This window comes from Myotis yumanensis, unplaced genomic scaffold, assembly GCF_028538775.1.
Source record: "Myotis yumanensis isolate MYYU_CA2020_CCGP unplaced genomic scaffold, mMyoYum1.0.hap1 SCAF_3, whole genome shotgun sequence".
NCBI lineage: Eukaryota > Metazoa > Chordata > Mammalia > Chiroptera > Vespertilionidae > Myotis > Myotis yumanensis.
In genome coordinates, this window is record NW_027223754.1 from 24,981,482 (window position 1) to 25,007,608 (window position 26,127).

The following is a 26,127-nucleotide window of genomic DNA, read 5'->3' on the forward strand; positions in this document are numbered from 1 at the left end:
GTTTCAAATGTTTAAATGGTTCTCAAAAGAGGTTAAAAATAAAATTTGACTAGCATATATTTTAGTATCACAGATAAGCAGTTTATGTGACACACTAAATTAGACAAAGTAGAGTCTGGAACTCTCCCTGCCACAGAGAGCTGATTTTTCAACAAGACTTTTTTATGGTCAGACCCCACCATCATGGTTGAAAGGCTGAGGTTGTCCAGTTAAGGGGAAGTACCTGGACTTTCTGTTCAAATAAACACGAGGCTCCACTCACAGCACCATTACTTACTGTCAGCAGGCACTGAGGCCCAGTTTCCTGCTTTGCAGGAATAAAGATAACACCATTCACTTATTGTGAAGAAATGAAGTTGGCAATATACACAAAGTACTCAGCACAGTTCATGACGTACACTGGATTCTCAGTAAATTCTCATTCATATCCTCTCTCTGCCTCTCATGAGTATGTGCATATTAAATTACAGCCACTACTGCTCTGGGCAATATCATAGACCCAAAGACTCCTTTGTGTGTCAACCCAAATAGAAGCATGAAATGCAGGTTCTAGGCCAAATTAGTTACTAGTGACACCCACAGAAAATGTATAATTCCGTATCTCTGGCAACTCTGGCTCCCTTATTGCCCACCGCCCCCCTTCCCCGACACACACACACACATACACACACACACACACACACACACAGACAATATCCATTCCTTATACATTGGCATTCCTCCAGTTTCTGTGCTTGGCCCACTTTTCTCCTTGCTTTTGTTTTATCGCTGATCTTATCCATGCAAGAACTTTAGCTCCCATCTCCAGACTGATGGTCTGAAGTCCACATGCCCAGTCCTGGCTTTACCCTAAGCTCCAGACTCTCATATCCAATGGCTGACTGGCATGTTCATCTGAGTGATCTGCAAGTACCTAAAACTTGACATGCCCAAATGTGTCTTCACTGCCTTAACCTACTCAATCCTCTGATCTCCTCATAAACATGTTTCTCTTATTTCCCATGTTCTCATTAATATATTTCTACCCAAAAGTTTTCTATGCTATAAATTCTTCAGCGGCCAATTTAAATAGGTTAAATTAATTTTGCCCTCTTCCCAATGTTCCTACATTTACTTCTCCATTGAGCTATGGATTTACTAGTACATTCCCTCCCACCTCGTTCCCACCCCACACCTTTAACCTGCCCCCCACTTTCATATCTACACATGTGTTAAATGCAAATCGTATGTGTTATCTTGGATTTCCTGAGCTGGCCAGTTTCCTGGACTGGATGCCACCACCAGGAGCCAGTAAGCCACCTGGCCTTGCTGAGAATGCTAGGCCATTTCTATGCACTGAGTTGCTGCTCCTTCAGCCATTTCTGGACTTTCTGATGAAACACCCCTCTGTAGGGCATGAGATCTGACATCCCAAGCAGCCTCCAAAGGGAAGACACAACCTGGAAGCATGGGAGAAGTAGCTTTCCATGGGGCCAATATTTGCCCAAAGAAAATCAGAGATGGATTAATCTGGACAAAGAAATGTTCCCTTCTTCCTACTCCAATGGGCTCATTTAAGGTTGGTCTCCTCTATACAGACAGTCCAGAAGCATTCACATACTGCGTGACATCCCTGTTGTGTCGCCTTCTGTGTCTCTTCACAGCTCATCATGAAGCAGCAGCCCATATAATAATGCATCACTTTTCATCACTTCATATCCTTCTTTGCAGCCCCTCCATGTTTCCTCACTTCTGCTACCCTTTGTTTGCACCTAGCAATCAAAGCATCAGTATTAAATCCTTGCCTCAAGTTCTACTTTTTTACAAAATTCAGAACTAACCAAACTTCTAAAAATGATTTTATGCAACTGAAAATAAAAATCTCTTTACAATAAGTAAGAATCCTTGGCTCATTTTCCTTTTCCTGCATCAAATATTAAAGGAAAACGAAATAGATATTTATAGTGTAAAAGCCTGTTGGAAGAAGGCTACAATAATTTTACAAATATTTGCTTTAGGTATTGTAAGAGCCAGAATGAATGAGGAAACATAGTAGATCTCACAAGTGAATAATAATTGGATGTAACTTTACCAAGAAAATATTTCTTAGCTATTACTAGACCCTGAGCTTTGGAAGGAATTTGTCATGATGTCATGATGAACTTTACACAAGGGTCATAAAATAATGTAAGGATCATATCCTTTATAATATGTACTAGAGGCCTGGTGCATGAAATTCGTGCATGGGTAGGGTCCTTAGGCCTGGCCAGCGGGGCAATCAATTGGGGGGCCCCCACTGGCACCTGCCTTAGCCAGCCTGGTGCTGCCTGCTGGCTGGCCCTGCCCCCTGCTGCTGCCAGTCACCTCCCTCTGTGGGGTGACTGGTGGGGTGATCGGGGGGGCCCCCCGCTGGCACCCGCCTTGGCTGGCTCGGGCCTGCGGGCTGGGGGCTGCTCCTGCATTGAGCGTCTGCCCCCTGATGATCATGTGCACCATAGCAACAGGTCGTTCCACAGGTCGTTCCCCTGTTCAGTCGATTCAGGCTTTTCTTATATAGGATATATTTTACAAACAATTTTTAAAAATACACAGAGTTTTCCCATATTATAATTTTGGAAAGACAATGGCAAGATTTTGAGACAATGGTTGTAAAGCCTTGATGTACACAGGAGGTTTCTTAAAAACACACATTTCAGAGTACCATTCCACACTCATGAACCAGAATTCTCAGAACTAGGGTCTAGGCAGGTGTTTTTTTGACAGGATGAACCTAATGCACAGCAAAGTTTGAATATTGGAAATTTCCAAGAGTTCAAACTAAATGTTATCTAGAAAACTGTAACAATTTAGGTAGTAGAGGCAGCTTCTAGGTAAGAATACATTCATTTTACTAAATGTCATCATAGAATGCTGGGTCACTGCACCAATAAACACCATCATTTGGATTTCAAGAATTATATATACAACTAAAGTAAAATGGAAAAATATGGATCGGTTGAACATTGTTTGAGCAAATATCTGTGAAACACCCTTTATTGCTACAAAGCCTTGGTTAAGTATTAGCATAGGGTGTAGAATGTGGGAAAAGCACCATCTATAAGATTACAGAAAAAAGCCATGCAACAAAAGATTATATCACTAAGGACAAGATGCTGTACTATGAACTAACTCTATACCCACAGATTCAAACTGCTTCCTGAATATGTAATTCACTGAGGAAGCCGAAGACCAGCCAAAGATTTGTCTTTTCTAAAAGGAAGTTGCCATCCCATAGGTAGTTTTGCTGTAGACAATTGTTGTGAGATTGGATAACAGACCATGTATCTTAGAGACAAACAATTGAAACCTACATAATCTTATTAACCAATAAATTTAATTTAAAAATGAAACAAATGAGGCACATGACTCAAATAAGACCACTAAAATATTCTCTCAAATGCTGCCTGTTCTCAGCCTTTAGAGTATATGATTGAGACAGTTCAAAATTGAATCCCCATTGCCTTCCACACATTAACCTACCAGCACTAGGTTTCCACTGTGTGTGTGTATGTGTGTGTGTGTGTTGTGTTGTGTTTTTCAAATCTGTGTGTGTGTTGTGTTTTTCAAATCCTCACCCTAAGGATATGTACCCAAGGATATGTTTATTAATTTTAGAGAGAGAAAAGGAGATAAAGAGAGTGAGAAACATTGATGTGAGAGAGAAACATCCATTGGCTGCCTCTCGAATGCTCCGGTTATGTGCCGTGACTGGGAATTGAACCTGCAACCTTTGGTTGGACGACACTCCACCTGGCCAGATCTCTCTCTGTGTGTTTTGACAAGCCTAACAACCATTAGAATAGCACCAGCTTAATATGACTTTTCATATTCAATAATTAGAGATATTTTAAAATATCAGTCCAATTAAAAGAAAAAGCAATAAATTATTTGACCCAGGGTATCCAGGACAAAGGCAAAGGAGGCACTATTTTCTTTCATAACAGAGAGTCCCACAAGAGCCTCTGGCATTTATCTTCTAGATCACAGCTCTAAGAGGCTAAATACTCACAAACAATTCTGTCAGAGGGTCTGGGGAAAAAGCAGGTATAAATAATACTTCCTGACACCAAATATATTTCATAGTGTCTAACTGAAACTCCAGATTTTAAAAATGAAACCATGGTTTAAATATCTTTTAAGAGGGCGCATCTTGTGTTGACAGAAAGTCAGATACTACTTAGGAAAAGGTTTTTAATTGTCCTTTAATACTTTTAAATCCAAGTTAGGAATTCATTTGTTTGGTGTAAAAATTGAAATTGTGTGATCCTCTTTATTGAGCACATTATAGTTTTCTTGCAACTAGAAAGAGAAAAAAATTACATGTTTTAGAGGTCAGATCACACTAAAGATGGAAAGAAGAAGAGAAGCTGGGTCTGGCTCACTCAGCCCAACCAGGTGTTAGTCTGAACAACACAGCTTCTTTCCTCATGACCCCACTTGATATCACTATTTGAGTAGGATCTTAGTTTGGCTCTCTCCAGAAGTGACTGATTCAAGGAATGAGTGCAGGTTTATTCTGGAGACAATTTCAGGAAACACTAAGGAGGGGGTGGGAAATTAGACAGGTAAGGAAAACCATTAAGGAAGGGTTTGTTTTCTAGTAAGTGAGCTTGAATAAGGCTGAATCCCACTGGGGACTCTGCCAGTGAGTGTAAAAATTACAGAGAAATCCCATCTGAGGGGCGAGGGAGAAAGGCTTTTATACACCCATCACTGAGGGTAGGTTGCTAGGGGATGGAGCAGAGTATTAATTCTCTGATGCTTCCAGCCTTCCATGGGGACAGCAAAGTGGGCTCTGGTGGCCAGAGAAAACCCTCAGGCAAAGAGATGCTGGTGGCAACAGTGTTCAGTCAATTTGGAGTGTGGTGGGATCAATGGAGTCCATGCCACCACAAATAGCCCAGTCCTTTAATTATGGGTCAAAAATGTCATTCTCAGAATTGAAATCCAGCCTCTTACCAGTGGCCCAAGACACTTCCATGCATTTTTCAGAGCAAATCACTTACTCAAAAGGAAAATGCACAGTAGAAACATCTGGCTCCATAAATGTTTAGCCATCAGCCAAACAAAATCCCAGGGTTTGGGGGTTGTTGGACACGAAATATAAATCTAGGTTTTTCTCACTAGCTGAATAGAGTTCTGAGAGCTCCTGAGACATGGAAGTGTCTCAGCTCATTTAGGAATGTAGCAGGCTACAAATTGCTAGAGGGCAGGAATACTGACCCATTTTATGATGATTTCACTTCTGCTTCTCTTGATCCTGAATGGTCACAACAGAGGCAAACTTTAAAGTGAAAAATAAAAGTCTATGTGTTTAGAACAACAAAAGAGTTATGTTGGAGCAAAGGATGATGTGGAAAACATGTCAAAAAGCTCCCTTCTTCTCCATCCTTCTCCAGACCAAGGCAGGGCTGATGGCCTCAGGGCACAGAACCACGATAAAGTGAGGTCCTTCCTGCCCAGGGGTAGGCAATCTGCTACCTGATGAACATCACTTTTCTTCCTATTAAAGAACACTTTTATAGCTCAGGAGCCTTCCTATGCCATCTAAATCCCATTTAATAGCAAAGCAAGGATTGTGTTCAAAGGAAACACAATTTCAGATTTTGCGATGCTCCCAATATGAAATCTATCGTACATTATAACATAAATTATCCAACCAACAATTCCTTACTCCCAATCACTTGCTTACAGATTTTATTAAGTTCTTGATTTAGCCACTTGGTTTTCTATTGCTTCTATTTGAGTCATCCCATTACAAATGGCCCTGATAGGTTATAATTCTGCAACTATAGTGCCTAATACCATCTATATGCAAACAGGCACCAAAATGTTGAGACAGATCTGTTTATATTTTAGTGGAATTCTCAGACAAGCCTTTTTGTTGCTCAAGCTCCTTTTGAGCCTGTGCTGCGCATTTTTCAGCAGAGGCATTTGATTATATATCCCCTGCTGTTTATTCATTTCCAGTGCATCGTAGACCATTTGGAATACCAGCAAAGTCTTGGAGGAATTATTTATAGTCTAATACGTATTAGCCATGCGAGCTGTTCCACAAAATTGAGACCTGAGCCATTTACAAGAGAAGTGATATCCACCATTTCTGGTCTTAGTAATTCCAGCCTAATAAGAATGGGTGATGCACTGCAAAGGACAGTGAGCTGGGTGGGAGGCAAGACACTGCGATTCTAGTTTCAGCTCTACCAGACAGGAATTGAGGGACCTTGGGAAGGTTACTCAAGGCCAGGCCCAGAGCTTGTACTTGTGAGAAAGGTCTGCCCACACCAGGACCTCGGATCTGGAAACAAACAAACAAAAAACAAAACACCAGGCAGATGCCGAATATTTAGGCAAGGCCTGAATTCTCTCCACTAAAGTCAATGCAGACACACACAAAAAACTCAAGATGGTCCTAATTGGTACATAATTCTGGAGGAAAATGTCTGGAAGCATGATGCAATTCCATGAGCTGGTGCTGTGAAGTGAGTCCAGGTCTGAGCAGCTGATAATCTGCAAAGATCCATGGGTTCAGAGTTAAAGCAGGTAATAAGCACAGCGGAAACCGGAGTGATTCATCCTGGTAGTGTCAGGCAGGGCTGGGAATTTTCCCCAGCCTTAGAGTCAAAGGAATCAGCAATAATAATAACATGATGTGACATCATTAATCTAATGGCATCGATTCCTTGGGCCCTTTTGTACCACATCTCTAAGTGGTCCACAGTCCTCAGCTTCAAGGTCACTGAGAAATGGGGTAGAGAATCAGGAAAATATTGCATGTCTCTTCTTTGGATTTTTCCCCTCTATAAAACAACTGACTTATGCCAGATCTCTAAGAGACATTCATGGTCTAAAATTTAATTATCATAAGGATTTTTGATGCCATCTATGAATTGTTCAACATAGGTCAAATAATATTGCGAAAAAGCTTACTGATGGCTCAGTTATATAAGCTCTACACACCAGCTATTAGGTCACAGAATTTATTTAAAGGGCATTATAAATATTGAATCTTTCATTAGGTTGCCGCAAAAGTAGAAACTCCACTCCCATTTACCAGAATAACAGTTCTCATAAGCTTACTAGTAGTAGTAAGAGTCAGTTCAAAGTATTTAGCATGTTTAAATTGCACATTAGCAAAATATAAAAACATAACAGAAAGCTCAGTTGATAAAGGACCTGATAATTCTTTCCAGGAACCAATTACTATGCTAATAATTTGAAATCTATAATAATAAAAGGGTAATATGCTAATTAGACTGGACATTATTCTGGATGTCTTTCCAGACATCCTTCCAAACAAAGCTGGGGCTGGAGGGAAGACTGGGTCCCGGGTGCCTGCCCACGGCCGGAGCAAAGCACGGGTCCCGGGTGCCAAAGAAAAGCCGGTGCCGGCAGCTGGGGGAAGGAAGGCCTACTCTTGCACGAATTTTGTGCATCGGGCCTCTAGTATATAAAATATAAAGAAAACAAAATAGTTCATTTCAGACATTCAGAGTTTATACTTGTATCTGCCCAAAGAAAACAGTGAATCCCCTTTGTTGTTTTCTTTTTATTTTACTTTCAACAATAAAGATAAATTTAATAAAATAAGATAGATCTGATGATTTAAAAAAATTAAACAGAGAGGAGAATGAGTATGTATGTATGGTACATAATTGAAAGATATATGGAAGAATCCTTGCCCCTAAATACCTGTCTTCTCAAACACTAAGAAAAAAACCATTCTGAGGCTGAGGTTGTATTCTCAGAAGAACCAGGTATGACTAATGTTGGGTTATGGAGAGGAAGGAACACTGCCCAAGCATCAGTTCTACTCTAAACAATAGTACTAACTGAATCACCTTTCACTTCTCTGAGTTTTGTATTAAAGAGGGTGTTTAAGGCTAGTTCAACGGTTATGTGCTTCTAAGAAATTATATAGCATTAACACTTAATTTAACAAACATATATTGCCTCCCTCTTATGTGTCAAACACCTGGATGAATAAAACAGCATCTGAGGCTTCAGGGAGCCTTCTGGATAGCTGGGGAACTAACAAGGACACTGCTCACCCCTGAGAAGAATGAAGACTGGAGAGGATGCTATGACAATAGAGGAAGGGTCACTTGACATAACAGAGGAAGCCAGCCAGAGATTAGCTTCAGGTCATCAGAGAGCATGCCTTCAGAGCAGGCACAGTGGGGCAGCATGTGGCACGAGGACTGTATGCCATAACAGCCAGAGTCCAGACTCAGAGGTTGCTCTGGGCTAATGCCATTACTACTCTAAGCATTCCTCTTGAAAAACAAGACTGATATTATTTTCTTTGCAAGGTGGGTGTGAGGATTAACATGAGATCATGTATGAGAAAATACTGGCAAATGTCTAGCATAATCATGTTAGCTATTTTCATTTTCACTAATATGCAAGTTATTTATAATTGGAGCCACAAAGCCAAGAAGACTAACTTGGCCTTGTTTAGCCAGGCTGGAAGAAGTGGTCATCACTAAGCCTGTAGATCCCCAGATCTATCTCTTCTACGACTCATTGAACACTAGGGGTACAAGGGCCACATCAAACATTCCAGCAACAACCAGTAAACAACACTTATCTTGGTTGCTGGAGATCCATCACATAGGTGTGAAACTTGTAGCGTTATAAAAACCACAGGGACCCCTGACATTACATTGACCTTAAGACGAAGTAAAGGACATCTTCTCCAAATTTCAGCCCTGAAGTAATTAACTATAGAAATAAAGTCTCTACTTGATCCATCCAAGCAACTACAATGCTGACTCCAGTGGGGGAGGCTTTCTGTGATTGGTGGGTGGCCCTTTGTCACCTGTATTCTATAGACACTTGAGAAACACCAGTTTGCCAGGCTCTCATCACTGACCCAAAAGCAGATTCCTTTTGGGAAGGGTTGGGCCTGCTAACCCTTGCTCACACTAACTTCTCTTGCTTGTGCTCCCAGAATCCTGTGCTTTCCTGTTGGTGCTTTGCAAGGATCTGCATATGTGTCTGCTATAGACTGAGTTGTGTTCCCCCAAAACTCATATTTGAAACTCTAATTCTCAGTGTGACTGTATTTGGAGATACATCTTTTGGAGTTAACTGAGGTTAAATGAGATCATAAAAGTGGGGTTCTAATCCAATAGAATGTGTAGTCTTATTAGAGGAAGAGAGAGAAATCTCCATCTTTCTCTCCATGAGCTCACACTGAGGAAAGGCCGTGTGGGGAAACAGCAAAAAGGTAGCCATATGCAGACCAGAGAGAGGGCCCAACCATGCTGGCTCCTGATCTTGGATTTCCAGTCTCCAGAACTGCAAAAAAATTAATTTTTGTTGTTTAAGCTACCCAGTCTGTAATATTTTGTTATAGCAGACTAAGCTGACTAAGACGGCTGTCCCCTTCCTTACCGAATTATGAACTCCTTAAGGGTAGAGACGTTGACTTACTTGTTTTTATTGCCTATGCTCTAGTTGGATACTAGATACCTTTAATACTTAAGTTGTATCCAACACACCTTTAATACTTAAAAAATATTTGTTGAATAAGGAAATATTTGATTAAATGGTTAGCTGTAAATCTATTTCAAAGTACTCATAGATTCTTCTCAGATCTTAATATACATTCTCTTCCTGACTTCCTGAGGATAAAGAGGGTGAGCCACATAAAAAGGATTCTCTCCTTAGAGGGAAACTTTTATGTCTCACCCAATTGCTGAAGAAGAAAAGCAGTAAGAGTGGTCAGTGAGTCAATCAACAAATAGTGACTGTACTTCCCAAGGACCAGGCACTGACTCAGCTACTGAGGATATAACTGTGAAGACAATAAACAGAGTACTTTCCCCAAGAAACTTCTATTCTGGTGGATAGAAACATATAGTAAACATGCAGTAAAGAAAATCAGATAGTTTCAAACACTGCCAAGGGCTCTGAAGAAGTTGAAATAAGGTAATGTGGTAGAGCATGATGGAGTGGGGGCTGCCTTACTCAGAGTATTGAGAAACATCTCTCTGAAAAGGTTACATTAGAGTTGCAACCTAAATAATGAGAGAGGACAGCTATGTGAAGATCTGGGCAATAGAATTTCAAGCAGGAGAAAGCAAATTCAAAGTCTCTGATGATGGAACACACTTGATTTTGTCCCATGAAAAGAAAATCAGCAACTGAAGCACAGTGGATGAGGGGAAGAGTAGGGAGAGAGAGGGCAGGAAAGGCAGAAGCCAGATCATGTGGGCCTTGAAGGCTCTGATAACAAGTATAAATTTTATTTTTTTACAATGGGAAGTCATTAGAGGTGTTTTAATTGGGTATTTAATAATCCAATTTACTCTTTAGAAGAATGACTGACTGTGTGTAGAAGATGAAGAACGTTGAGGAGGCTGTGGCATGGTCTGGGAGAGAATGAAGTGGCTTAACCAAGAATGGTCATGATAGATGTGGTTAAAAATGGTCAAATTATGGCTATATATTTGAGAGTAGAGAAACTGGATTTATGAATGGATTAAATGTGGGATTGGCAGGGAAGAAAGGAATTAATGGGAATCAATGACTCTGATCAAGGTTTTTGGCATGAGTAACTGCATTGATGTGATAGTATTTACAGTGACAAGGTGGGAAAGCAGGGCTGGCAATGGCCACTGTGGGGGAAGAGATGATTGATCATTTGAGACATTTAAGCTTGAAATACTTATTAGACACTAAGTGCAGATGTAAAATAGGCAGCTCGATATATCAATCTAGAATTTAGGGAAGAGGTCAGAGCTAGATAAATAAATCTGTCAGCCATCAGCATCAAGACAGTATTTGAAGTCATGGATCTGAGTAAGAGCACCAAGGGAGAATATATAGGTGGGAAAACAGTGGATGATAAGGACAAGCCACTGGAGCACTTCAATTTCTAGAATCAGATATGCAAGAAGCCAGTCAAAGAAGCCAGCCCTTACAGGGCTGCTAGTGAGGAGGAAAGCCAGGTAAAGTGTGGTATCTCAGAAACCAATAGGAAATAGCAATGTTCCCAGTGAGTAAAATGAAGATCTGACAAAAATAGGAATTTGTAGTTGATTTCTAGGAATAACAGTATTAGAAGAGATTTTAGACTTCAAATGAGGAAACTGAGGGGGGATAATTCCCCAAGGATATACAACTCATCTGTGTAAAGGGCCAAGACTAGTTTCCAAGACCAAACTAGTCTGCTAACTGTCAGTCCTGCGTTCTTGACGAGTCCCACCTCATCACCCTCTCTGCCACTGCACCTAGAGCAGCAATCATGCAAGGTGTTTAGGGGAATGGGCAGGGCTGGTTGTTTAAGGATTGATTTCTGGTTGACCTTTGTACAGCACATTGTCTTAGAGCAGCGGTTCTCAACCTGTGGGTCGCGATCCCTTTGGGGGTTGAACAACCCTTTCACAGGGGTCGCCGAAGACCATCGGAAAACACATATAATCACATATTGTTTTGTGATTAATCACTATGCTTTAATTATGTTCAATTTGTAACAATGAAATCGGGGGTCACCACAACATGAAGAACTGTATTAAAGGGTCGTGGCATTAGGAAGGTTGAGAACCACTGTCTTAGAGCAACTAGCTCTTTATCCTGCTGGTGTGAGGGTTAAGCCTATATGACTGAAGAAAAACTTCCATGTATCTTTAGAGTTAAGAGAGCAAAGCTGCAGATAGCTAATAGGAGATGGATGAAGATGGACAGGAACCAATTAGGATTCAACAGTAGAAGTAAAAGAAATGCAGGGACAACGTGGGGTAGGCTGGACAGAGCCATTTACAACTGCAGCCCTTCACAGAAAAGCCACAATAGACTGGGTTTTAAATTTGGGGAAAAGGTGGAGAGAGTGAGGAGCTATGAGATTATCCATTCGATGAACTAAATTTCCACCCAAAGTTTAGGACATATGACCATGGGAAGCTTTTCCTGGTAACCCAACTCTGAATTAGTTGTTCTCTTTGCAGTTTTCACAAATAATTATATTTAAAATCTCATTGTTCTTATCTGACTTTGCATCTAACTTCCCCAGTGAACTGTGCTTGGTCTAGCAGATATTCAGGAAGATATTGAACCAACCAATAATCAAAAAACTAATGAGTCAGGAGTTTTGAAGTTTGGGTTGTCCTTGAAAACCTGAGATATATATTCCCCCTAAGAATACTGCTATGAAATATTCTGTCAGAGAGGCTGAGATTTTCAAGGGCATTAAGCACACTGAGAATGTATCACCACATTATATAACTAGAACATTTTGAAACCAGCTATATCTGTAGCATAGTCAAACATTAGAATCTAATATTTTTAAAATAATCTAATATTTAGATAAACAAAGAAAAATCAGAATATATACATATACATATATACATATACATACATACACAGAAGTGTATGTATACATATATATGTGAGTATGTGTACATATTTACATGTATGTTTATAATGTATTCATTGTGTTACTATCTTCATGGACCAGGAAGACAACATATACTCCTAAAGTTAATATTCAATAACATTTATTAATAATATTATATTTTAATGTGTCATTTGAATTATAAGTTTTCTACCATTTAAAACATTTCAACTATGTATAAGCAGGGAATATAACTAAAACATCTTATACCTATGAGATTTAAATGATTTCAAAGCTGATTTTTCATATTTGAATGATTTCAACTTGCTCAATTGACTTTCAATCCAATGAAAGAAGCATCTTTTCTCTTAGATAGCAATAATCACTCTCTGTGTTAAACAATAGGTCTGTTAATACTAGTAAGGCTTTGCCATTGACAATAGCCCTATTTCTTAGGACACCTTTGAGAGGGTGGTGAAGGAGGCAAAAGTAAACCCTTAAGAGACATGAGGCCTAGAAATTTACTATTTGAAGGTCTCAGTTTTGTATCTGCAGTAGGAAGGGAAGCCACCCACGAAGAGAGAATGTGGTGGGGGTTAGGAGGAGACTTCAAACAAGTGTCAGCTTCTAATTGTTTGTTCTTAGAGAATAAAAAAGAAATGTTATATAAGGGTGCATAGGAGGACGAAGGTCTGAGTGAAAAGCTAAGGAAGGATTTTGTTAATTTATCATAGCCCAAAGTTCTGGTGATTTTTCCCATTGGAGTCTCAGCGTTATGACCACGGCAAAGGACTGAAGACCGAAGCTGTATGGCTCCAGGTTATAGCCTGTCTGAGAGAGGTTAACACAGGGGGAAAGGAACCTGAGGGTACTAATGAGAGATATACTGAAGATAGTGAGACATGTTGATGTCTCAGTTGAAGAATGAATAAATGAAGACAGAAAAGTGTTGATACAATGGTAATATATGGATCAGAGGGCTAAAGGTCATAACACTGAATAGTAACACTTTTAGAAGACTTATTATGCACCAACTATTGTACTAAGCGTTCCATATACATTATTTGATTTCACAGAAACTTTATGAAGTATGTAGTATGACTATCTCCATTATAAGCTCAGAGAAGTAAATTTTCCAATGTCATATGGTAGTAAGTGGTGAAGCTAGGAGGACTGATCCCTTTATTATATTACAAGAACATATGAAGAACTGTTATAGTGGAATTAAGACATTATTTTAAGATTAGAATGCTGTGGGCTAGGCATAGAATTTTGAATTGAAACGATGAACTGTTAGAGGGGTGATAAGGTCTAGAAGTTAGTAGCTGGATTGTATCAGACTTAAAGGAACATGATTATTAATTTGGAGCAGAGAGGTGAGAATTTGGAAATGGCATTAATAAACTTAGGAGGATGTGGATATTGCTTCTGGGTGCTTTGAAATTTAGAGAGAATTAAAATTAAGAGCAGCCACAAGGGAAAATGCCAACACAATACTATCCTATATATACTATACTCTGTTATGTTACACTATATACTATTCTATACTATAAAGAATCACTACTACTTTGAATCTAAATATATGGTTATAAAGATACATCATACAATGGATGTTAAGACTGTATTTATATGGAAGATGGTGTATAGATATTATAATATTTACTTGAGAGAGTCTTACTTTCAGTTTCCTTTTTAATCTTAGTTCTCTCTACTATGTCTCAGAAGTCTTATTTTCAACACCCACTTAATGATTTTCTGCTCCATATGCAAAGTTCAAATCACTCATGTTGATTCCTCCACTTGGAATGTCCAATCCTCAACTGCATTTATGCAAATTCTCTCTTGACTGGACCAAGTTCTACTTTCTACACAAAGTTTTTCTTCTTTCTTCAAACAGAAGTATGTGTTACTTGTTCTGAAATATCCCCAGCACATTTATTTGTATTCAAATGCTTATCCTACCTCTCATATTTACATTCATAATTGGAAAAATAACAGCTAACGATCATTGAGAACATATTCCCCACCAGGCTTAGAACAGATCCATTTAAGTGGATTATCTTCTCTAAACCTCTGTAGAAGATAATTGGTATGAGTTTTGTTTTATAGATGAATAAACTGAGGTTCATAGAAATTAAATTACTTGGCTAAGCTCCACAACCAAAAAATAGGAGACCCAGTATTCAAACACACGTGTTGTGGTACCTACTATCAATCCTGTGCTTAACTCTTGCACAAAACTACATTTATAGATTTAAATTCCATAAATCTTATGAATTTCCTAAAGAGTAAATGCTAGAGGTTAAAATACACATCTCTGTATTTCCTTGAGTGTGTAAGGCAGTGCTTTCCCCATAGCAGAGATACTGAATGAAAGGATAAGTGAATCTGGCTTATAAGATTTAACAAGGGAAAACATTGTTCCTAAGCATATAAATAATTGTGGGAGAAGATAAATTATTGGAAGAAAATAGGCTTAGAAAATGAAAAATAATAGGCAGTAGTAGAGCGGAAGGAAAATGGGGATATAAGTGGTAAACATGCCATAAATATTAGAGAGACCTGAGCCATACATACCAGTGCTACAACAGCATCACTAACCTCTCACTCTGTTAATGCATACATTTTGTGTGACTGTGTCTGTAGATAAGTTCAGGAAGTCTTTTCCATATCATTAAGAGTTTAATTTTTCTTTTTAAAATTTATTTCATTTGTTTCATTTCCCTAATACCTTAACAATACACAACCTTTCAATGGCATATTTTCCCCCCAAAATAAAAAAATGTTAAGAAATGTAATCTACACATAATTTCTGTTAAGTCAACACCTTTCTTTTCCTTTTTTCTTAGTAAATCCATTTTTATTCCAAATTATCCCTACATCCCACTGTCTCCTTATTACAAATCTCCATGGAAATATTTTTTTAAGCTTTTTAATGTATTTTTTTCTTTATTGATTAAGGTATTACAACACCTTTATTTTCCATAATTAGGTGTTTAACCAAACCTGATGGTGGTTCTAGGTTGCCTGATAGCAAAGTAAGGCAATGAAACATAATTTAACAGCAACATCATTCTTTTAGAAGATGCCTTTTATACATAGGTATGTGCAAGTATTCATAGGTAAACACATGCCATTAAATGCACATATGATCACTGTATGTAACTCTGGGTATTTGGAGCTTATTTTCAAAGCTGTTTTGCATAGATATCATAGAACAGCATTGTAAAGCAAAAATGTAATGAGACCTACATGCTACAATATAATTTAAATTTTCTAGAAGCCACAGTAAAAAGTAAATAAATAAATAAAGCAAAACGTGAAATCCTAATATGTATAAAGAGCTAGGTGCCGTCACGACCGAACAGGCAACTGGTCACCATGAAGTGCATGGAGCACCTCTTGGACCCCCCCCCCCTCACCCGGCCCCTGAGCCGCTCACCATGAGGCGGGGCGGGACTGGGGACTGTTGAGCAGCAGTGGCAGGCTACTTCGGGGGTGGCCGTGAGCTTAGCATAGCACTCGCTCAGGTGGCAGCAAGTTTCACAAAACAGTAGCGGGGTGGGGGGAGCCTCATGGAACAGTGGTGGGCAGGGGGAGTTTCGCAGAGCGTCGCGAGGAGAGCTTCCTGGGACAGCAGCAAGCTTCGCGGAGCAGTTGAGGGGTAGGGGGAGCCTTGCGGAGCAGTTGTGGGGTTCGCAAAGCAGTCTAGGAGCGGGGGTGGGGTGTGGGGGGGGGCTCGCAAAGCATCCTGGGGTGGAAAGCTTCATGTAGCATTGCAGGGTGGCAGAAGCCATGCAACGGAGGCCAGGTTAGGCCTAGGAACCCTAACCACGGATGATTTCATGCACGCTGGGCCTCTAGTAATTTTAATAGTGTTTTTATTTATATCACATACCTAAAATACTATAATTTCAACTATGGTCAATATAAAAATATTAATAAGAGATGTACATTAGTTTTTCATGTCAAATGTTCAAAATTTGTTGTGTAGTTTACACTCAAAGGTCCTCTTCATTCAGACTAGTAACATTTCAAGTGTCCAATAGCCACATGTGGCCAATGGCTATCACATTAGATAGTACTATACTGGAATGTTAGACCTGTAATAGCTCATTGGATTGTGTATTTCATAAAAATGCTTTTACAAATTAGACCCTGAAGCTCAGAAAAGTAGAGTGACTTGTTTAATTTCACTCAGTTCTAATGCAAGATATTTTCAGTTCCCTTTCCTGGCCTGTTCCCTTAATGTTTCATATTTGATGGAATTATTCTATACTAGAGGCCTGGTGCACAAAATTCGTGCATGGGAGGGGGGTGTCTCTCAGCCTGGCCTGCACCCTCTTGCAATCTGGGACCTTTTAGGGGATGTTCGACTGCCAGTTTAGGCCTGATCCCGCAGATTGGGCCTAAACCAGCAGTTGGACAGCCCTCTCACAGTCCAGGACCGCTGGCTCCTAACCACTCGCCTGCCTGACTAATTGACCCTAACTGCTCTGCCTGCCTACCTGATTGCTCCTAACCGCTCGAGTGGCTGCCTGATTTCACCCCTAAAACTCAAGCTTTTTCTTTTTTTATTTTTAATATTTATATTTCTTCTTTATTTTTTATTTTAAAAGTCAAACTTCTTGAGAACATGAGGCGTTTAACATTATTCCATATTCCTTACAAAGAGCTAAATACAGAGAGGTAAACACAGCAAATACTTAATACTTATGGGGTTCTATATACTTTCCAACCAGAAATGTTTTAATAGGCAGTCTCCAAAAACTTGAACTGTGAAACCTAAAAGTGGAGTGTTCAGATTTCAGGCATCAGGGGCTATTGGCAGGATTTCTATCCCAATTAAACTCTAATTCTGAGCTCTCAACAGTATGGACAAACTGCCCTTCACTGTCTCCAAAGTTTCTTATTTGTCACTATCCCATTCCCCCCCCCCCCCCCCTGCTGTTTTTTTGAGTTCAATGTTTTATATCCACATACCATACAAAACCCACCTGCCAGCTTAGCTGGGCAGGCAGGAGGGTGGTCCATGGCAGCATAGAAAACCGGGGTCCTTGTCCCAAAATAGGAGAAAATGGGTTTACAGTCAAGGAAACAAAATCAGAATCCAACATAATCAAGGAGAAACCTTGAAACTGCATTGAGCGGAGGTCCTGTGGGCAGTGGTGCATCTCAGCTGGCCCAGCAGTACCTGCAGCAGCCTCGGTTCCTGGGAAGTCTGGGGTCAGATAGGGCCCAGCTCTTGAGGTTATTTTTAATAATTTTACTTTTGGGAATGGAGGGCTTCTGGGCAGCAGCTCCATGGGGGGGAACCAGTGTGGGTTTCACTTCAGGGTTTAGAGGAGAAGTTGGGTCTGTGGGGCAGGACCCGCCCAGCCCCTAATGTCACAGCTGAGGTTCTTAGAAGTGGCCCAGCGAAGTTACTTCCTGCCTTCATCCTGCCCTGACCCCAGGTATATGGCTTAAAAATCAGGGCACCAGGCTGGTGTTGAGCACCCCAGGGGCCTTTGTAAACATGGCAGGTACAGGCAGTGGGAGCTTGGGGGAACTATAGGAACTGGTGGGGGCAGTCAGAGCCAGGGGAGGCAGTGCCCATGGGGAAAAGGGGCATGGGGTGGAGGAGGTATGCTCCTCTAACAGAGACTTAGAGATGTAGAGACTAAGAGAGACAGAGAGGACAGAAATGGGGATAGAAAGAGTGACAGAAAGAGAAAGACTCAGAGAAAGCAAAAGAGAGATTGAGACAGAGAAAAATTCACAAAGAAGAGAGACAGACAGAAAGATGGAGTCCTGCTCTGTATGAGTCAGTGGGCTGGGGTGGGGTTTGTGGGGGAGGTTCCAGGGCCCAGGACTCACACAGGGATGTGCCAGTGTGATGGTATATGCATCGTTACGTTGCATGAGGGAGGTGTGCTGGTAATGTAGCACCAGCTCCTTCAGAGACGTGTACAGGTTGTAGGGCTCCTCAAAACCCAAGCCAGTGGCCCTGCGGTAGAAGACAGTGCTTGGTATCGCCGTCCACCACCACAGAGCAGGCATAGCAGCCCTTCTGGCTGCTCTCACAGATGAGGAAGATACTATCCCGCTCGCTTTTAGCATTTCCTCAGCCTGCATGCAGTTGATCTTGCCCACATACCAGGTCCGTTCCTCATGGTGGGGGAGGTCATCCTCATCCTCCATCATACTGGTCTTCAGTCTCATTTTTGATTCCCAACCACTCATTGATTTTCTTCTGCCAGGCAGCTTTCTGGGGGAGCCATACCAGCTACTGGTCTCGGATCTTGCGTAGCTGCATGAGGTCTGGCTTCAGGCTGTTCAGATTTCCCAGTTGTCCAAGGCCTGTATCCACAGCTCCTGTTTCAGCTTCATGTGGCTCCCATGGATCTCCACGATGCGAGACTTGAGCCGTTCTGAGTTCAGCAGGCTCCTCTGCATCTCTTTTTTATTTCCCTCACACTGAAGCACTCCAGATACTCCTTTCTTCGCTTTTCTTGAGTCTGGCCTTGCTCTTCGAAGATCTTGATGGTTTCATTGAAGCCTTCGATTGAGGTGCGCTTCATCTGCAGTTCCTGGGAAGTGTGTGTGTATTCCTTGTAGAGCTGGTCGTACTCGCTTCAAACCAAGGTACAAAACCAAACCTCTAATTCTGGTCTTCCTCGCCTCAAGGGAACAGCAAACCTCAATAGACATAATTTCCCGCCATAAGTCACATCCAAATACTGTGAGTCTGAGGACTATAGGGCTGACTATGTACATGCGCAATAACAGGCTCAAATTCTAGCTGTAGGCGCCCAGGCATCCTCCACAATCCCGCAATCCTCTGGTCACATACTTCGGTCTTTCTAGCTCCTCCTTAAATGTGTTTCCTTTAGTAGCGTTGCAAGTCCAGGGCCTCTAGTTGGAGAGGATTTTTCTGTTCTTTGATATTGATAGCTATTTACTATTTAGAATCAGTGAAGTTTCGGGATTATTGCTGCTGCCATGAACATGTAAATCCCAAGTGCACTCATGAAACAACCACCCATTCAATCCACAGCTGGCACCATCCTGGTTCATAATGAGAAAGGTACTTTGCTGAGCTGTTTTCCAATCAGATCTTCCTCTTCCTTCCCCAGCACACTCCAAACCTACTCCGGGCCAACCACCCCAACCCCGCAGACCCTTAAGATCTTCCCCTCTATTTCTTCGACTTTCCCCCATCAAGCTCACACCCTATGGCATTGCCTAGGAGCACCCCTAACCGCTCCCTGGGGGGGCAGGGCCAGTCTGGGAGAGAAGTCGTGGTGTTCTTGTCTCTGGATGTTCTAGTCATTACAGTAGCTGGCTATATATATACATATATATATATATATATATATATATACTAATAAAAGGCAAATATGTTAATTAGACTGGGTCAAACTGCCATCTTCCAGACATCGGACTTCCTTCTGAACAAAGCCACGGTGGTGGGCCCAGGTAGAGGCAGTTAAGGGCAATCAAGCTGGCAGGGGAGGGCAGTTGGGAGCCATCAGGCCAGCAGGGGAGGGCAGTAGGGGGCCATCAGGCTGGCAGGGGAGGGCAGTTGGGGGCCATCTGGCTGGCAGAGGTGATTAGGGGTGATCAGGCAGGCAGGCAAGCGGTTAGGAGCCAGTGGTCCTGGATTGCAAGAGGGATGTCTGACTGCCGGTTTAGGCCCCATCCCACAGGAATGGGGCTTAAACCGGCAGTCAGACATCCATCGAGGGTCCTGGATTGGAGAGGGTTCAAGACGGGCTGAGGGACCCCCCACCAGACATGAATTTCATACACCAGGCCTCTAGTAGATAATAAAAGGGTAATATGCAAATTGACCCTAACAGCAGAACAACCAGGAACGACCAATACCTATTACGTGCACTGCAGGAGCTGCCCCCTGGTGGTCATTGCACTTCCACAGGAAGAGCACCACTCAGCCAGAAACCGGCTCATGGCTGGCCAGTGCAGCAGTGGTGGCCAGAGCCTCTCCCGCCTCCACAGCAGTGCTAAGGATGTGCGAGTAACGGCTTAGCACCACTCCCCCCAGGGAGAACGGGGCTAAGTCGTTACTCCGACATCCCCCGAGGGCTCCTGGACTGCCAGAGGGATGTCTGACTGCCAGCTTAGGCCCGATCCCCTGGGAAGCTGGCCTAAGCAATCAGTCGGAAATCCCCCAAGGGGTCCCGGACTGTGAGAGGACGCAGGCCAGGTAGAAGGACCTCCCAAGTGCATGAATTTTCATGCACTGGTCCTCTAATAAGAAGATAGTTTGGAACAGAATCAAATCATAGTCTTAAACCTCTTGACATAGAAGGAAAACAATGGCACAATGAAGTCCAAATCTTTCATTTCACAAATTAAGAAACTGAGAAAGAGAAATGCACTTGGGTATTTTGAGAGTGTCTGATGCTCCAAGCTTTGAGATCGCTCTAGTTGGGAGCTACCTTTATTCCTGAACCCAAGAATAAACTGGCATCCTAACCCTGAGGTTATGGCAATTAATTTCTCAGTTCAACATGAATCCTCCATCTTCAAATATACAGATTAAACCTCTTAAGTAAATATTTGCCTGTAGATATTTTGTGTCGACAAATAAGAGCCAAACTATTTGTTCATCTGGAACTAGATTTCTACTCACATCCAGTTCTTTCCAAGTAAAATGGCCACAGGGAACCCTTTCTTGATTCATCCAGCTAGTTAAGTAGACTCAAGAGTCTCTGTGGTTTCATATATAGTCATGTCTAATGGTTGAACAGACTAGACTGCAAATTCCTAGGGTGGAAGATTTAGGTCATGATGTTTTAAATATCAGTTTTACACACCTCAATTTTAGATGCAAGAATTTCTTAAAACAACAGAAATGTATTGTCTTACAGTTTGGAGACTAGAAGTCAGAAATTAAAGTGTCAATGATTCCCACTCCTTCTAAAGGCTCTAAGGAAAGAATTCTTCCTTAGCTCTTCCAGCTGCTGGTGGTTCCTAGCATTCTTTGGCTGTGGCTTACATGGCTCCAACTTCTGCTTTGTCGTCACATGGACTTTATCTCTGTGTTTCTGGTGGTTTTTTTTTTTTTCCTTTCCTATCTCTTCTAAGGACATTCTTCATTGAATTTAGGGCCCATCCTATCCAGGACAATTTCACTTCAAATTCTTACCTTAAGTACATCTGCAAAGACCCTTATTCCAAATGAGGTCACAAGTTTGATGCTCTGGTGAACAAATCTTCTGGGGGTGGCTATCCAATCCACTATAATAATGCATTGTTTTATTTTTGTTCTTTCCTATTTCTGTGATAGTATTGTTTTTACATAATCATTTGGTAATAAGCAGGAGAATATAACATGGCTTTAAAAAATCTATAAAACTCTTTGACTAGAATGATTTAGGAACTCTCTAGATGGAGCATTATCTAAAGGATTTGTTTAAATGTCAGATAAAATTAAGATTTAAATGCCATTATATTGAATAAGTTTAATTTCTTTTTTGGCCCACCAGCAGTTAAGGATGCATAAAAAAAGACCTTATTGATTTAGCATGTAAGCACAGTATGCATGAATTTGTGTTTACCCCAGGTTTGTCCCCTTATATAGCTGGGGAGAAATATTTTCTATTTGATTTCACCTCTAAAAATTATATTTCACAGCCCAGAAACACTCCTAACAGCATCTACAGATAAATTATTCCCACATTCTTAAGTTCCTCCAGAAATTTAAAAGTAAGCCAAAGCTATAACCTTATGCAGTAAGTAGTCATTGTGCACACAATTAAGATTCCCTAGAAGTTCTAATTCTGTAGGTGGGGACTTGGGCAGGAAATGTACAGTTTGCAGGTAAAGGTTTCCTGTCTAGGGGAATTGTTCCGCATGGTGATCTTAAGCTCAACGTTCTCTGCATTCATAATACCTTGTGATCACTTTACAAAAAAACAGCTCAAACATCAATAAACTTACACAATTCACTTGTGTGTAAAAGCATCTAAGGAATAGAGCCATCCACATAGTGATAGAAAAGATACCAATGCATGATTTATTTTGCAATCTAGCTTCTTGCAGGGTCTAATGAGTCCATTACCCACATCCCTTCAGCACCTTGTGCATCATTTGCAGTATATTAATTTGAACACATTTATAGGGTTTTCCCAGTGATAGTTCTAGAGTCTAGTCATATGTCTCTATTCCATCTCCCCATTTAGATGGTAGATAATCTTTTCAGGGGGGAGGGCAGCAATTTCTCAATGGTCCATGATCAGCTACTTACACAGATAACTCAATACTAAAAAAACTGATGAACAATAGTGTATCTAGGTTTTCTCTCCCAAACCTGTATAAAGCATTTCCATTTGTATGATTTCTGAGAGGTCAACTTAGCCAAGGCACCAATAAGTAAAAGATGGCTTGGGAAATCAATCAGTTTGAACCATTGCTTTGACCACAATGTGAAACAAATGATGAGGGTAACGGAAAATTTCAGCACTGCTTCCTTCTATCTTATTACTAGAGGCCCGGTGAACAAAATTCCTGCACTTGGGGGGAGGGGTATCTCAGCCCGGCCTGCACCCTCTCTCAGTCCGGGACACCTCGAGGGATGTCCAACTGCCAGCTTAGGCCCGATCCCCGGGGGGCTCCCACCACTGCAGCTGTGCTCACCAGCCTTGAGCCTGGCTTCTGACTGAGCAACACTCCCCCTGTGGGAGTACACTAACGACCAGGGGGCAGCTTCTGCTTTGAGCGTCTGCCCCCCTGGTGGTCAGTGTGCATCATAGCGACTGGTCGTTCGCTGGTCATTCCTCCATTCTGTCAATTTGCATATTAGGGTTTTATTATACAGGATATGCATCCTTCCCTGCCCCCTACAATCCACTGCTGCCTCCTGTGCTCTCTGTGACTCCCTTCTCTTTAAAGAATGCCCTACCCCACCACACACAGACACACTCGCACACTTCAGCCCAGCACCGAGGTATACTTAGGGGCTCGATTCCAGACTATCCCATCCTCTAGCTTCAACAATCAAAACCGAGTTCCCTGGCAGTAAAGATACTAAATATTTACTTAAAGTAATTTCCACTAAGAGAGTAGCTGCAGTGTTCCAGACAGAGCACCAGACTCCAGTTTGGAAGTCCTGGGTATGCACCCTTGCTCTATCATTTGCTAATTCTGTGGCCTTGAAAAATCACTCTGCACCTTCCAGAGATCTCCTGATTAAGGCTGGCATCATGGCCATGCAAAGGCTCTTGAAAAAATTTACTATTATAGAGTAAGTGACTAATAGATATAACCTTTGTGCATGTTTTCTGAAAAGGAGAGTTGATTATGTCAAATATACTGTAACCTAATTAAAGTTTGAATGGAGGAAAGAGTGAGGGCTGATACACCAGGAAAAGTGTCAGAGGCTCTTTTATAAAGATTATAGACCTGTAAGCTTTTCTTCTTTGTGTGTGTTTTGGTTTTGTTTTTTGTTTGGTGATCCTCACCAAAGGATACTTTTCCACTGATTTTTAGGGAGAGTGGAAGGGACGGGGAGAGACAGAGATAGAGAAACATTAATGTGAGAGAGACACATCGATTGGTTGCTCCCTGCATGTGGCCCGACCAGGGCCAGGAATTGAGCCTGCAACCCAAGTATGTGCCCTTGACTAGAATTGAACCCAGGATGTTTCAGTTCATGGGCCAATACTCTATCCACTGAGCCAATCCAGCTAGGGCTAAGCTTTCCTCTTTTTTTTTTTCTTCCTTTCTTTCTTTCTTTATTTCTTTCTTTCTTTCTTTCTTTCTCTCTCTCTCTCTCTCTCCCTCCCTCCCTCCCTCCCTCCCTCCCTTCCTTCCTTCCTTACTTTCTTCCTTTCTTTCCTTAACCAACTGCTGTAAGATATGTTGTGCACAACAGGGATCAAGTTGTCCAGCATTAAAAATGGGTGAAATTTCCAGAGGAGCCTGTGATTATTCAAATTTACTTCTCAATATGTCATTGCTTTCTTAATTAATGGGCTTCAAAACATTTCTTAGTAGAAATTTGAGTGTGCAATCATATAGACAGAGGGACACACACACACACACTTCGTATGCCTTTTATTCTCAAGGAACAGACTGGCGATCACAGAACTGATTGCAATTGAAAAATCAACTCCCCCAGGAAGTCGGGGTTGAAGTATGGTGCACAGAAGCTTTAAGTTTGGGAAAAACCAGCATCGCTGACATAAAGTCAAAGAGTTGCCTCAAGCCTTGCACATATCCATCATTTTTTAAAAGCCAGTGTTCAGTTTATTCTGATAAACACAATCAAAACTGCCTTAAAATGTTTTTTTGTGTGTGTGTGTGGTGATGGTGTGTTTTTTTTCCTGGTGTTCAGAAGGTCAGCTTTAAATGCTTTCACATTTCTTCAGTTGGCTTCTATTATCCTTTCAGGAAAATAACTTTTAATAGGAAGATAAGCTATGCTTTCTAAAGTTTCTGGGACTATAAGAGGAGAAAAATGAGGAGGGGGGTCACAAGTGACATAGCCCAGAGGACCTCATAATTAAATAGTGGGACTTTGAGTAGCAACATGAAACCACTGACAATGGATCAATGGGTAAAGAAGAGTTTGTGTCTCAGACAATCAAGCAACAGTCCAATGGATGCTTTGGGGGCATTGAGGAATCTTTTATGAGGGTTTAGGGCCCTAGGATCAATTTTAATTTCACTGAATTCATAAGATGCAATGGCAAAGTTTTTAAAATGAAAACCTTTCATCTTTTTAACAAACACCTCCCTCTAGAGAGAGTCACAGTACTTTTTCTGAGCTGAGAGCTGCCAAATGCAGAACTAGATATCCTTAAAAAGTAATTGCTTCTTTGGTTAAGGCTCAAATGGGTAGTTCTTGAAAAGAAATAACCACCTTCAAAAGTTTCAAATAAAGGAAGACACTCTGATTCTCAAATATAAAAATAATAAAATAGCTTTAAAAAAACCAACTCTGCAATTCCCATGAGGATACACAGAACTGGTGAAATGTCTTCTCTGTCTTGAAACTACATTTCTCACAGCCAAATTGCAAGTGTCAGAGAAGGGGTCAGAAAGAACACTAGAGTAATATGACTACAAAATATAACATAAAATTATTTTCAGATTATTTTCAGAATGGAACCAATTTTCAAGAGACAATAAAAGTCAACAGTTATCATGCGAATTGCTGAACACCACAGAATTAATGACAGCGAGGCGGACTCAGACTGGAAGAGGCTGACAACCCAGTAAGTGTGTGATTTCTGCATTCAAGTCTCTGAACCAACCAAGGTCGGAATCAAGTGACTTAAAACAAGGTGTTAACATGCATTTCCTTAACATTATGCACCCACCACTCCCTATATCCCCTAAAGAGAAAGGGATTAATGGGACTCAGAGAATTATTCAAATTAAATTTTAGAAACATAACCTCCCAATGCCATAAATAAAATAATTATTTTGTAGGTAATTTCCTGTAATAGAAACTATGTACAAAATAGTCACTGAGTCAATTCAGGCCACAATGACATCCTGCGCAAATGACATTTAAAAAAATATGTTTCTATTGAGTTTTTTTAGAGAGAGAAAGAGGCAAGGATAGAGAGATAGAAACATCAACGAGAAAGAAACATGGATGGGGCTGTCTTCTGCAAGACCCATACTGAGGATCAAGCCTGCAACCCAGGCATGTGCTCTGACCGGGAATTGAACCTGTGACCTCTTGGTTCATGGGTCTACAATCAACCACTGAGCCACGTTGACTGGGTAAATTACTACTTTTAAGAACATCT

The 26,127-nt window shown here is 41.1% G+C and overlaps 1 protein-coding gene and 1 pseudogene across 1 annotated transcript in view; both read right to left on the reverse strand.

Annotated features, from left to right (window-relative positions):
* Positions 1-26,127, reverse strand: part of ZMAT4 (zinc finger matrin-type 4) — a 330,350-nt gene that overhangs the window by 71,294 nt on the left and 232,929 nt on the right. The gene's annotated exons all lie outside the window — the stretch shown is intronic.
* Positions 17,108-20,436, reverse strand: LOC139004979 (phosphatidylinositol 3-kinase regulatory subunit beta pseudogene; annotated as a pseudogene).